Genomic DNA, 14,793 nt, shown 5'->3' on the forward strand with positions numbered 1-14,793 from the left:
TAAGTGGTTAAACATATTACAGAAAATCTTTTATATCAAAATCATATTCACGGACATCAAGCCCTACACTTAATGACATAAAAAAAATCCAAAAAACATGACAGCAAGTAAAAAAAAAAGGAAGGTGCACGTATTGAGGGCTCTTCACCCTTACAAACTATGTGTTCCACCACCACACAGGTGCTTCCAAAACACGAAAATCATCAATAGATTGAAAGTAGCACTCCCTCTTAGCTCTTGTACACACGGTCGGAGAATCTGTCGGAATGAGTCTTATCGGACCGTGTCGTCAGATAATCCGACTGTGTGTGATATGCATCGGACTGATTCCTTCCGAATCTCCGTCCGACCCAATTTTCCAACATGTTGGAAATATTTCCCGACCAACTGGGCCGGACGGACCCAATCCGATCATGTGTAGAGCATTTTCATCGGACCAAGTGCCACGCATGCTCAGATCAAATTCCTACATCAAAGCTATTGGCTACTAGCCTGAATGTAGTCCCATCATAATGAAATTACGTCATCACGTTCTGAAAGATCTGATTTTTCGCCAACTTGGCCCGACCGTGTGTATGCAACAGTTTCGGACACAATCCGTCGGACTAAATTCGACGGGCAAAATCTGATGGATTTGGTTGGAAAAATCTCCGACCGTGTGTACGTGGGCTCAAATGTTCTACAGGTTTAAACAAGGGTCAGTGTTTAGGTCCCTTCACCCTTAAAAACTATGCGCTTCACTGCGAAAAGCTTCCAAATAGGCGTTATACTAATTTAATACTATTTGGAAGCTTTTCGTAGTGAAGCACTACAGCGATTTGGAAGCTTTTCGCAGTGAAGCACAACAGCGATTTGGAAGCTTTTCGCTGTGAAGCACATTGTTTTTAAGAGTGAAGGGCCCTAAACACTGACACAAGTTTGAATCATAGCACATAGTTTAAGAGGAAGTGCCATTTGTCATTTTATGTATATAAGGGGTTGATGGAATATTAATGATATTGATATGAGATATTTTCTACAATATGTTTAAGCACCACTGAAATCTGTTGCTCCATAGTAGTGAATGGAGGCTCCAATGAGGTCCATCTGAATAACTGACAGGCGGACCTGATTGGAAACCTTAAAGGGGTTGTAACCCCTCCTGTTTTTTCACCTTAATGCAGCCAAAAAAAAATTAAAATAAAAAAAGGGACACTGACCGGCCCCCTAGACTCCTGTTTTACTCACCTAAGCCCATTCATACCCTCGGTGGAGATGCGCTGTACCTCTCTGCCTGGGGTTCTTGGCTCTTGATTGGATAGATTGATAGCAGCGTAGCCATCATCTCCCGCTGCTGTCAATCAAATCCAATGATGCAGGCGCTGGTGCCGAGTCTGGAATTTTGTCTATGCACGCAAATGCTGCACTTGGGAGCATGCCCACAAGGTAACCCCCAGGGAGAGCGCTTCTCCCAGGGGATTTACCGATGCGAAAAAGGAGCCGTGAGTACTGCCGGGGACCCCAGAAGATGAGGATTGGGGCCACACTGCACAGTGGAGGCAAGCATGATTTTTTAGTTTACAACAAGGGTTTACAACACCTTTAAATTTGTTTGCAGATATTAAAGATTTCAACTATCTGGTGGAGCTCTGTACAGAAACCAATCTGCTTCTAGGTTTGTCAGTTTGATTGAACAAGCGAAAGTTATAAAGCAGATTGTCTACTGTATTTTGCACTCTCCAGTTTTAATAAATCAACCCAATTGTGCTCTGTTGGCAGGGATCCTTTCCAGCCGGCAGACCGCAATAGCGCTGTGGATGGAATTCCCCATCAATACAGATATGTCTATGGGGGAACAAGGAAAGGGGAAAAAAAAACACATAATCCACAAGTTGCTCAATATGTAAATATGGCCCAATTAAAAATATACCAAATATAAAATACAAATAATCACCAGCGCATAAGTGTATCTAACCCAAAATAAAATACACAAGAAACAAGATATATATAAAAAAATAAAAATAATTTTTTTTTTTATTGTGGGACCCACAAATCATGTCCATGTATGTGTGGCTGCAGCTCAATAGTGCAGAGAATGTTCCTCAATCAAATGTCATGGACAAAACAATGATGGCTAGCATAGAAGATAAATGGCTTAAATGAAGATTCAAAGAACAGTATAAAATCAAATGCACTTACCCCTCTGATGCCATGGTAATTTTTTAGAAATCCTAAAATACAAAAACAGGTTAAAGTACAAACAGAAGTTCAAATGGAAATAAAAAATATTAACCAGTATTAATGCAGTACACAGTAACTGGCAATAATAAACAATAATAATAAACTACACAATATCTATAACTATAAAAAGGAGGCAATCTGCAAAATGGCAATCCAATATCGCAAGCGATCTCAGGATCAGGAGTTCTGCTTGAAATGGCTGTGTCTGTAGAATTTATAGAGGTTTGGAATTGCTGACAACCAATAGGACTTTTTCTTTTTTTATATACTACCAATGATTGGCTAAGCCCTTTTTACACTGATGTCTGAAAATTAGGAGCCTTAAAGAGGAGGGCCGTTTAAAAAAAAAAATTAAAAGTCAGCAGCTGCAAACACTGCAGCTGCTGACTTAATAAGCCAACTTACCTGTCCAGGGCGCCCGCGATGTCGGCCACCCGAGGCCGACCCGTCCCTCGGCTCTCGGGTCCCGGCACCGCCATTCCTTCTAAGGGAAACAGGCAGTGGAGCCTTGTGGCTTCACTGCCCATTTCCTACTGCACATGCGCGAGTCGTGCATCGCTTTGTGAATGGGACGCGCTGTGTTCTGGGACACACAGTTCCCAGAACACAGCGCGACCCATTACCCAGAAGACAACGCGACGAGGGAGAAGAAAGAAGATCTCCGCGGAGGAGGAAGAAGAAGATTAGGATTATGTGCCTAGCAACAGGCATTTCTGGTAAGTAAAAAGAAAAATGTTTCTTCATTTTTTTTTTCTTTTTTCAGGGTGGCCCTCCACTTTAAGGTCTGAGTCTATCTTTTTTTGATTTCTCGTCTCCACCTTTGTCTGTGACAAGTCTGGGACATCATGCCTCATTAGCATTAAAAAAATAAAAATAAAAAATATCACACCTGTTCAGTATTGCTCTTCAATGTTGATGTATACGTTCTACTGAAACAGACATCTGAGTCTCAAATTGCTTCATAATTGTCACGTTATAAAAGTCTAATCTCTTTACGCGCAAAAACAATTCTCCCCAAATATGCAAATCATAGAACTCATTTTAATAGATGTCGTTTTAGTTTTCTGCCTTAGTACCTGTAATTTTAAGTTTTAGCCCAGTTTCACACTGCTGCGATCTCAGACATAGTATGTGATTCGCACCCGCACTGCAGGTGTCGATCACATGCGCTTTCTATGTAATACCAGTACAGGCACACAGTTGTATGTCTGAACTCACATTAAATTCACAGGGAAAAACAAAAGTAATGGGACCCCCTCCCACACTGAAAATCGGATGGCATAGGTGTTCTTACCTATGCAAGTTCACAGTTCACACTGCGATCTGTGAACCAATCTGGTGGTGTTAATAACAATGAACTGCCTGTGGGAGAGGAGCGATGTGGGAACAAATGCTGGAATTGCACTTGTTCCTACATTGCAGCAGTGTGAACCTAGGCTCAGGGCCAGTTCACACCAGATGCCGTTCCGTGTGATTTTCTCTGCGCTAAAAAAGCATATTTATCTAATACATTTTTCATGTATTCCAATGGCTCTAGTTCACACCAATGCAGTCAGTTCGTCAGTTTCTGCATGGTAAACTGACTGGAACTGACTGCACTGGTGTGAACTAGAGCCATTAGAATACATGGAAAACACTGTGTATGCATATAATGCATAAAAAAGTGCACGGAACTGCATGCAGTCAGACTTTGGGGTGATTTTACAGACATTTATGAGGGTTCATATGTGACGGACTGGGGTTTATATGGTCACAAAACAGACACCACAAAGCAAAGTACATATTCATTTTTTTTATATATTTCTAAACATCTCCCTTCTATTCTATTAATAACCAGTAGATGGCAGAGAAGGTACACAAACAGAGTCTATATAAGGCCACACACCATGTGACTGGAAATTAAACTACTTCCAGCCATAAAGTCAGTGGTCATATCTCATGCTGTTTGTGTGATTCTTTGCAGGTATGTACTTTAAATTGTTCCTAATCTGTATTAACCTAATAGAAAGATTCCTAAACATCTTGAGCAGATGCAGAAAAAGTCTCAGCAGATTTTATGCTATAGTTTTGCTGTAATTAGAAGTTTAGAACAGCATGTGTGAGAAACAAGGGAAAAGTGCATAAGAACATGAAAATACTGCATTAGTCAGAACAAATGTCTATTATAAGGCCTAAACCGTTCTAAATAGGTATATTTAAACCTGATTTATTGAAAATGGCGTAGATTTATAGAAGCACATGTTTTCTGTTATTTAATATAGAAAAAAACCTATTGTATGTAAAGCTTATGTATTGCATCATACAGACATGCAATGTGCACCATCTAGTGGTTAAAAAAAGAGTACTACTATGAAAATATTTGTATTAAAGCAATGCATTGCCAGTATGCTTATTGCACTTTTAAAGTGTACCAGAGAGATAAAGATAATTATCTATAACACTGAATAACAGGGATATATATGTTATTAAAATATAGTAATGTTCATTGTTATAACTACGTTTTAAAATACTTTAGTTAAAATCGGTATTATATATATTGTTAATGTTTATAAACATGTGACTATAAAAATGTAAAAGATGTATTGTTATGTAAAAATTAAACTACTTCCAGCCATAAAGTCAGTGGTCATATCTCATGCTGTTTGTGTGATTCTTTGCAGTCCACGCCAAGCTGATCACCTTATCTCATCGCGTTTACAATCATCGGCTCTCTTAATTCACATTTTGAGGCCGGTAACATTTTGGGGGCTCGTGTGCCGGGATTCGTTGTGTTACCAGTGAGAAGGAAGTGCGAGACAAGCGTGAGCCTGCTACAGAGCTACAAGGAGAGTCCTGAGTGTCGTCTGCCTTGTGAGTGCAAGTCTTCAGATTGCAACAGAGATGGCGTCTCCTCATCGTGCGCTGATGTGGGATATCCGGAAACAAATTCATCTGCTTAATGAAGAACAGCTGCATAGCCTCGCTATTACGCTGGAAGATGAAAGAGACGTGGACGTTCCATCAGTGACTGGTACCAACGAAATGGAACTTGTTGAATTTATTGAAAACTACTTGAGAAGTGATCAGTTGGAAAAGTTGGAAGATCAAGGTATGTCTTACCTACTCATCATCCAAGACAAGATCAATGAACTAAAACTTAACAAGGAAAGTACACCAACTGTGGACATTGCAACCGCTGCAAAAAAAATAAGTAGTGGAACTGCAAGGACTGATCAGGTATCGGAGGTGGTGAGATTAACTGATGTTGTTGCTTTATTGCCACTTAGAGAATTTAAAATGCATGGTGGTGTAATTTCAGATCATGGTTCGGACATGAGTTACAGTAGCGTGTGCAGACAAATTGACGAGGGTCTAACAGAAAAATTCCCTGAATCTGAAATTATACGCACAGTGTTGAGAATAATCAAACCTGGTAATTTTAAAGATATGTTGACTGACAAAGATGATCTTACTGTTGCTGAATTGAAAAGGTTTTTGAAGTCACATATGAGAGAACGAAGTGGTAAGGAGTTATTTCAGGACCTTAGCAATGCTATCCAGCAAGAAAGAGAAACAGCACAACAATTTGTTTACAGGCTAGTGGGGTTAAAACAAAAAGTTCTGTCTACATCACAACATGATAGGCGAGAGCTTAGCTATGACAAAAAACTGGTGCAAGGCATATTCCTTCATACACTGTATCAGGGACTAAATGAGAAAAATTCTAATGTTAGATGAGATATCAAGCCTTATGTGTCTGATTTGACAGTAACGGATGACTTTATCATAGAGCAAGTCACCAGATCAGTTGATGAGGAAACAGAAAGGCAGAGACGCTTAAACAGTGCACCTAAACATAAACCTCTTACTGTTCATTCATCCCAGACACCAGGGAATAGCGAAAAAGACACCCCTCCAAAAGGGAGTTGAGGGAGATGCTAGAGCAAATCACACTGCATTAATGGAACTAACAACACAGGTCTCTGCTCTCACAAAGAACCTGGAAAAGATGATGAAGCTAACTCCTATTGTTGGAAACCAAATGACTAAGCCACTAACCAATGTTCAAGTTCCAGATACAACTCACTGCAAGCCCAGGTGTGATGATTGCATTAAACGAGAGAGTCAGAACTGCTACCATTGTTTCTACTGTGGTTGGACAGGACACAGAGCGGTTGATTGCTTGAAGAAAAGAAGGCAGTCGGGAAACGACAGACGGTCACTGGGAAAGGGACAACCAGTGACCACCTCAAATGATCTGTCCCATGCTAGGGTAAACAGGGTATTCACCCACCGGTCAACTAGAACACTCCCAAAAGAGAATGGATTCTCCAAACAACACGTAGCACAATTAATTGGAGGAAAATGCCTACTGTCATGTCAGATGAATGGTGTACCGGTTGACATGTTGATGGATACAGGAGCTCAGGTCAGCATTGTCGGGAAGGCATGGTTAGAAAAGTTTCTACCCAGTGTCTCCATTAGGCACATACAAGATTTACTTTGTGATGACAACTTATCCATTACAGCTGCAAATGGTTCTCTCATTCCATTCATCGGATGGATTGAAGTCTGCCTGGAATTCAAAAGTAGTGGACATGGAAACTCAGCCATTTATGTGCCAATGCTGGTGAGTGACTGCTGTAATGACAATCCAATTCTTGGGTTTAATGTTATCGAAGAATTGATCAGAGAAAACCGTGACCGACCAAACAGCACCCAAAACCTGACTATCTTGCTGAGTGAAGCTATGAAAGTAAGACAGAGTGTAGCGAATAACATTGTCAATGCTGTCAGTCAAGCAACTGACCCAGGAGAAATATTCGATAGTCGTATGGTCAAAGTGGGGAAGAAGGGACTCCAGATTAAAGGTGAAGTCAAATGCAGAATTAGAGCGTGGCCGAAAGGAGGAATCATGCCATTTGAACCACTTCCCGAATATCCAATTGAGGAAGGACTTGAACTATTTCCTTCAGTGGTAGATGTGCCAAATGGGTTCTCTAAACTGGTGAAGATACCTATACTGAACCGTGCTCAACATGACATCTACCTTCCACCCAGAACAGTATTGGGTACCATTTCTCCAGCAGCTGAGATTCTACCATTGTCTCCAAACAAAGACGATAGAAAGGGAATTGACCAGAAGAAAAGGGTGTTTCATGTAAACCAGTTGAATCAAGTGGACACTGGAAATCAGCTACCCACTAACAAATCTGTTAAGTGGCACCCACCTGTCAATTTGGAAGATCTCTCAGAAGAAGAACAGGAGATAGCGAGACAAATGTTATATGATGAATCAGATATCTTTGCTTGAGATGAGGGAGACATAGGATGCATCCCTAACCTGAAACTGAGGATAAATCTGAAAGATAAAACTCCTGTCCAGAAACGCTACAATTCGATACCGAAACCCCTATACAAAGAAGTGAAAGAATATATCCAAAACCTTCTTGACCGAGGTTGGGTAACAAAATCTTCTTCCGCATACTAATCATCAGTTGTTTGTGTTCGAAAGAAGGACAGTAGCCTACGACTATGTGTTGACTTTAGGGAGTTAAACCGAAAGACTATCCCAGATAGACATCCACTACCCAGAATACAAGATCTGCTGGATAGCTTAGGAGGATTACGTGGTTCTCAATCCTGGACCAGGGTAGTGCGTATCATCAAGGCTTTGTGCATGAAGACTCCAGACATCTGACGGCTTTCAGCACCCCCTGGGGACTCCTGGAGTGGAACCGTATTCCATTTGGATTAACGAATGCCCCAGCAGCTTTTCAGAGATGCATGGAGAATGTATTAGAGGGCATCAGAGACAAATGTTGTTCTCCATACTTGGATGACGTACTTTGCTACTCCAAAACTTTTCAGGAGCATGTCAATGATATTAGGCAAGTGCTTAGTCGAATGCGTGAGCATGGTATCAAACTTAGACCGAAGAAGTGTGAACTCTTTAAACGACAGATTCGATACCTTGGACGAATGGTGTCAGAAGAAGGCATAAAAATTTACCCAAAAGATCTTGAAGCGGTATTACATTTGAAAAGGAAAGAACAAAAAACAGTGGGAGGAGTCAGATATTTGTTAGGATTCCTGAGCTACTACGGGTCCTTCATTCAAGATTTCTCTCGACTTGCTAAACCACTGTATGAACTTTTGCAAAACACTGAGAAAGAATCTGCTACATCCATCCCCAAAAACAATCGGATGGAATCTATGAAGAAAAACAGGAACAAAGCACAAGTGCCATCTAAAACACTGATTCAATGGACACCCAAACATCAAGCTGTAGTATCCAGACTGGTGGACATGCTAACCAATCCACCAATTCTAGCATACCCTGATTTTGACTTACCCTTCGTCTTACACACTGATGCTTCCAATGAAGGCCTAGGTGCTGTACTATACCAACGACAAGGAGAAAAACTTAGTGTTATTGGGTTATCCAGAACATTGACTCCAGCAGAGCGCAATTACCATCTTCACTCTGGTAAACTTGAGTTTTTAGCTCTCAAGTGGGCAGTCTGTGACAAATTCAGAGATTACTTGTACAACGCTCCAACATTCACCGTTTACACAGACAACAACCCATTGACATATGTATTAAGTACTGCCAGACTGAATGCTGTGGGTCATCGCTGGGTTGGCGAGTTGGCTGATTTCCACTTCGATATCAAGTACAGGCCAGGTAAACAGAATGCAGACGCAGATACACTGTCACGATTTCCGGTGGAACTCACGAAGAATCTGAGTGAGTACACAGAGCTTGTACCATCTGAGGTTGTGTCAGCTATGTGGCAAGGGAGCAAAGCTGTTGACGAAGAAGAGGCATTATGGGTGGCTTCATTGACTCTTCACTCAGAAAGTGATGTGGCCGAAGAATTGCTGAAAGGACAGACAATCTGCCCAATGACTCAGGAGAATATCAGAGCATTACAACAAGACGATACCAACATTAGAGAAGTGGTCTGGCTTAAGGAGAACGACTGGATTCCAAACCACAAAGAAAAGGAGAGTATGACCAGAAAAACAAGACGTTTGATACATGAATGGAATAAACTCAGAGTCGATGAAGGAATCCTCTACCGACATTCTGGAACCCGAAAACAGCTAGTTCTACCAGAAAAGTTAAAACCATTGGTCTTAAGAAATCTTCATGATGACATGGGTCACATTGGTACAGACAAGGTAACCCACCTAGCACGTGAACGATTTTACTGGCCATTTATGCAAAAAGACATTGATAAATATGTGCTGAAGATGTGCAGCTGCATCAAACAAAAGCGTCCAAATATCACCGAAAGAGCGCCTATGGGTTCGATTACTACCAGTTCACCTTTGGAGTTAGTATCCATTGATTATCTTCACTTGGAGAAAAGCAAAGGAGGATATGAGTATATACTTGTAATAGTTGACCATTTCACACGCTTTGCACAAGCGTATCCAACTAAGAACAAATCTGGAAAAACGGCGGCAGAAAAGATCTTTCAAGATTTCATACCACGTTTTGGCTATCCAGAGAAACTCCACCATGACCAAGGAAGAGAATTTGAAAACAACTTATTTCAGACATTGCAATGATTGGCAGGAATTTCTCATTCAAGAACTACTCCATACCATCCACAGGGTAACCCAGTGGAGAGACTGAACCGTACTTTGTTACAGATGCTTCGCACCTTAGAGGAAGAGAAAAAGTCAGATTGGAAAGAACATCTTCCACATATGGTTCATGCATACAATTGCACCAGGCATGAAGCCACAGGATACTCGCCATTCTTTCTATTGTATGGAAGATCTCCTCGTTTGCCAATTGACCTAATGCTCAACCTAAATTTGGAAAAGGAATCAGAAAGTCAACCAACATTTACTCAGAAATGGGCATCTAGAATGCAAGAAGCTTACAAAATCGCATCCGAGAATAGCAAAAAATCATCTGCTAAAGGGAAGAAGTACTATGACAAAAAGATAAAAGGAGCACCTCTTTAACCGGGTGATCGGGTCTTAGTACGAAATCTCTCTGAAAGAGGAGGACCTGGTAAACTTCGTTCATACTGGGAAGAATCAGTACACAAAGTGGTAGAAAGAATCAAAGATGGGCCTGTGTACAAAATTCAGCCCGAAAGTGGTAAAAAGACTATTCGAGTACTGCACAGAAATCTTTTACTACCAGTAAATGACCTACCAATTGAAGGACACATTCCAAGAGTACCGATGAAACAAAGACAATCAAGTAACAGAAAGGATACCAGAATGGATGTGGACCAGGAGGAGGAATGTTCAGATGAAGAAAGATGGTATTATCCTTATATACCAGAGACTACAGAAAGTCATGATTGTATTGTGTCTCAACCAAACTCTCAAAACGTACAGAAAATCCCATTAAGAGTTTCTGCTGAAGAGTTCTATCCTACAACTACCACACCCAATCTTGAACAAGAACAAAATGATGGAACAGTAGTTGGCGACCAAATCTGGGCTACAGACATGGTGGGACTAGACACTGCAGAATTACCCTCATTAAGTCAAGACTTACCTGTGAACCAAGATATGCAAATGGAAATGATGTTGATGGAGAAGACTCAACTCCTGTCAGAAGATCTACCAGACAAGCTAAGCCTAAAGAGATCTTTACATATGACACACTAGGTCAGCCAAGATACATACCAAGTCAGATTCACACCATGCAAACTCCTACAATGCTAGCTACTCCCAGGTCATGCCAGGTAGTTAATGTAGCTCCTTGGTGGCAACAAGTACCTATTTGGGTTACTTAAATCACTAAATAGTGTTCAGATACCAATTGAGTTTAATGTCGGGAGCCATTAACTGAAGGAGGGGAGAGTGTGACGGACTGGGGTTTATATGGTCACAAAACAGACACCACAAAGCAAAGTACATATTCATTTTTTTTTATATTTCTAAACATCTCCCTTCTATTCTATTAATAACCAGTAGATGGCAGAGAAGGTACACAAACAGAGTCTATATAAGGCCACACACCATGTGACTGGAAATTAAACTACTTCCAGCCATAAAGTCAGTGGTCATATCTCATGCTGTTTGTGTGATTATTTGCAGGTATGTACTCTAAATTGTTCCTAATCTGTATTAACCTGTGATAGAAGGATTCCTAAACATCTTGAGCAGATGCAGAAAAAGTCTCAGCAGATTTTATGCTATAGTTTTGCTGTAATTAGAAGTTTAGAACAGCATGTGTGAGAAACAAGGGAAAAGTGCATAAGAACATGAAAATACTGCATTAGTCAGAACAAATGTCTATTATAAGGCCTAAACCATTCTAAATAGGTATATTTAAACCTGATTTATTGAAAATGGCATAGATTTATAGAAGCACATGTTTTCTGTTATTTAATATAGAAAAAAACCTATTGTATGTAAAGCTTATGTATTGCATCATACAGACATGCAATGTGCACCATCTAGTGGTTAAAAAAGAGTACTACTATGAAAATATTTGTATTAAAGCAATGCATTGTCAGTATGATTATTGCACTTTTAAAGTGTACCAGAGAGATAAAGATAATTATCTATAACACTGAATAACAGGGATATATATGTTATTAAAATATAGTAATGTTCATTGTTATAACTACGTTTTAAAATACTTTAGTTAAAATCGGTATTATATAAATTGTTAATGTTTATAAACATGTGACTATAAAAATGTAAAAGATGTATTGTTATGTAAAAATTAAACTACTTCCAGCCATAAAGTCAGTGGTCATATCTCATGCTGTTTGTGTGATTCTTTGCAGTCCACGCCAAGCTGATCACCTTATCTCATCGCGTCTACAATCATCGGCTCTCTTAATTCACATTTTGAGGCCAGTAACACATACAAATAAATCCCTTCAAATCACCCTTGAAGTCACCAAAAGTAGTACAGGCATTACTTTTGGTAATCAGTGCATTGCCACAAAGTCGGCGTTGCACCAATTTGGATGGCGCCATTGCCGGCAATAGTCAAATCGACTCAATGTGAATGTGGGCTATTTTTTTTTTTTAAACAAAGTTACATGGCCCTTTGTCATTTCCAGCAGCAATGCACATGGTGATGGTGGCTCACTTTTTTTAGGCCTCATGCACACGAGACGCAGTTAAACGCGCGTTCAGATGCAGTTGGACAGTTTTTTCAACTGCCCCTGAACTCATTCAATGTTATCCTATGTGTCCATGCACACAGTCTCGTTTTTTTCCGTTTTTATGCAGTTGCGTTTAGTCTCGTTTTTCCAGAAGCAAAAAAATGCGTTCAGAAACCAAAATTTCCACGTTTTAGACGCAAAACGCGGCAAAACGCGGTAAAACGCGGCAAAACGCCGCTACCGCGTTTAGCCGCGTTTGCGTTTATATGCGTTTTTAAAGGTGACCTTTTTTTTTACATTAAAAATCTCAAAAATGATTGCAAATGATGAAAAACCATTAGAAAAATATTTTAAGCAATTGCAAGTGGACAATCCACAACTTGTGGCAAGTGACATGGCAGGTGGCAAGTGACGTGGCAAGTGGACAATCCACAACTTGTGGCAAGTGATATGGCAGGTGGCAAGTGATGTGGCAAGTGGACAATCCACAACTTGTGGCAAGTGACGTGGCAGGTGAAGTGGCAAGTGACGTGGAAAGTGGACAATCCACAACTTGTGGCAGGTGACGTGGCAAGTGACCTGGCAGGTGACGCGGCAAGTGACCTGGCAGGTGACGTGGCAAGTGGAAAATCAACAACTTGTGGCAGGTGACTGGCATGTGACGTGGCAAGTGGACAATCCATAACTTGTGGCAGGTGACGTGGCAAGTGGACAATCCACTTGTGGCAGGGGATGTGGCAAGTGACGTGGCGAGTGGACAATCCACAACTTGTGTCAGGTGACGTGGCAAGTGGACAATCCACAACTTGTGGCAGGTGATGTGGCAAGTGATGTGGCAAGTGGACAATCCACTTGTGGCAGGTGACGTGGCAGGGGACGTGGCAAGGGACGTGGCAAGTGGACAATCCACAACTTGTGGCAGGTGATGTGGCAAGTGATGTGGCAGGTGATGTGACAAGTGGACAATCCACATCTTGTGGCAAGTGACGTGGCAGCTGACGTGGCAAGTGATGTGACAAGTGGACAATCCAAAACTTGTGGCAGGTGACGTGGCAAGTGACGTGGCAGGTGACGTGGCAAGTGACGTGGCAAGTGGACAATCCACATCTCGTGGCAAGTGACGTGGCAGGTGATGTGGCAAGTGACGTGGCAAGTGGACAATCCACAACTTGTGGCAGGTGACCTGGCAGGTGATGTGGCAAGTGATGTGGCAGGTGATGTGACAAGTGGACAATTCACATCTTGTGGCAAGTGACGTGGCAGCTGACGTGGCAAGTGACGTGGCAAGTGGACAATCCAAAACTTGTGGCAGGTGACGTGGCAAGTGACGTGACAGGTGACGTGGCAAGTGGACAATCCACAGCTTGTGGCAAGTGACATGGCAGGTGGCAAGTGATGTGGAAAGTGGACAATCCACAACTTGTGACAGGTGACGTGGCAAGTGATGTGGCAGGTGATGTGGCAAGTCACGTGGCAAGTGGAAATCCACAACTTGTGGCAGGTGATGTGGCTGGTGACGTGGCAAGTGGACAATCCACAACTTGTGGCAGGTGGCATGGCAGGTGACATGGAAAGTGGACAATCCACATCTTGTGGCAAGTGACGTGGCAGGTGATGTGGCAAGTGACGTGGCAAGTGGACAATCCACAACTTGTGGCAGGTGATGTGGCAAGTGACGTGGCAGGTGATGTGGACAATCCCTAACTTGTGGCAGGTGACGTGGCAAGTGACGTGGCAAGTGGACAATCCACAACTTGTGGCAGGTGACGTGGCAGGTGACGTGGCAAGTGGATAATCCACTTGTGGCAGGTGACGTGGCAAGGGACGTGGCAAGGGACGTGGCAAGTGGACAATCCACAACTTGTGCCAGGTAATGTGGCAAGTGATGTGGCAAGTAGACAATCCACTTGTGGCAGGTGACGTGGCAGGGGACGTGGCAAGGGACGTGGCAAGTGGACAATCCACAACTTGTGGCAGGTGACGTGGCAGGTGATGTGGCAAGTGATGTGGCAGGTGATGTGACAAGTGGACAATCCACATCTTGTGGCAAGTAACGTGGCAGCTGACGTGGCAAGTGACGTGGCAAGTGGAAAATCCAAAACTTGTGGCAGGTGACGTGGCAAGTGACGTGGCAGGTGATGTGGCAAGTGACGTGGCAAGTGGACAATTCACAACTTGTGGCAGGTGACGTGGCAGGTGATGTGGCAAGTGATGTGGCAGGTGATGTGACAAGTGGACAATCCACATCTTGTGGCAAGTTACGTGGCAGCTGACGTGGCAAGTGACGTGGCAAGTGGACAATCCAAAACTTGTGGCAGGTGACGTGGCAAGTGACGTGACAGGTGACGTGGCAAGTGACATGGCAAGTGGACAATCCACAGCTTGTGGCAAGTGACATGGCAGGTGGCAAGTGATGTGGAAAGTGGACAATCCACAACTTGTGACAGGTGACGTGGCAAGTGATGTGGCAGGTGATGTGGCAAGTCACGTG

The sequence above is a fragment of the Lithobates pipiens genome, unplaced genomic scaffold, assembly GCF_037356315.1.
Source record: "Lithobates pipiens isolate NorthernLeopardFrog02 unplaced genomic scaffold, aLitPip1_a1.2 Scaffold_13, whole genome shotgun sequence".
NCBI classification, from domain to species: domain Eukaryota; kingdom Metazoa; phylum Chordata; class Amphibia; order Anura; family Ranidae; genus Lithobates; species Lithobates pipiens.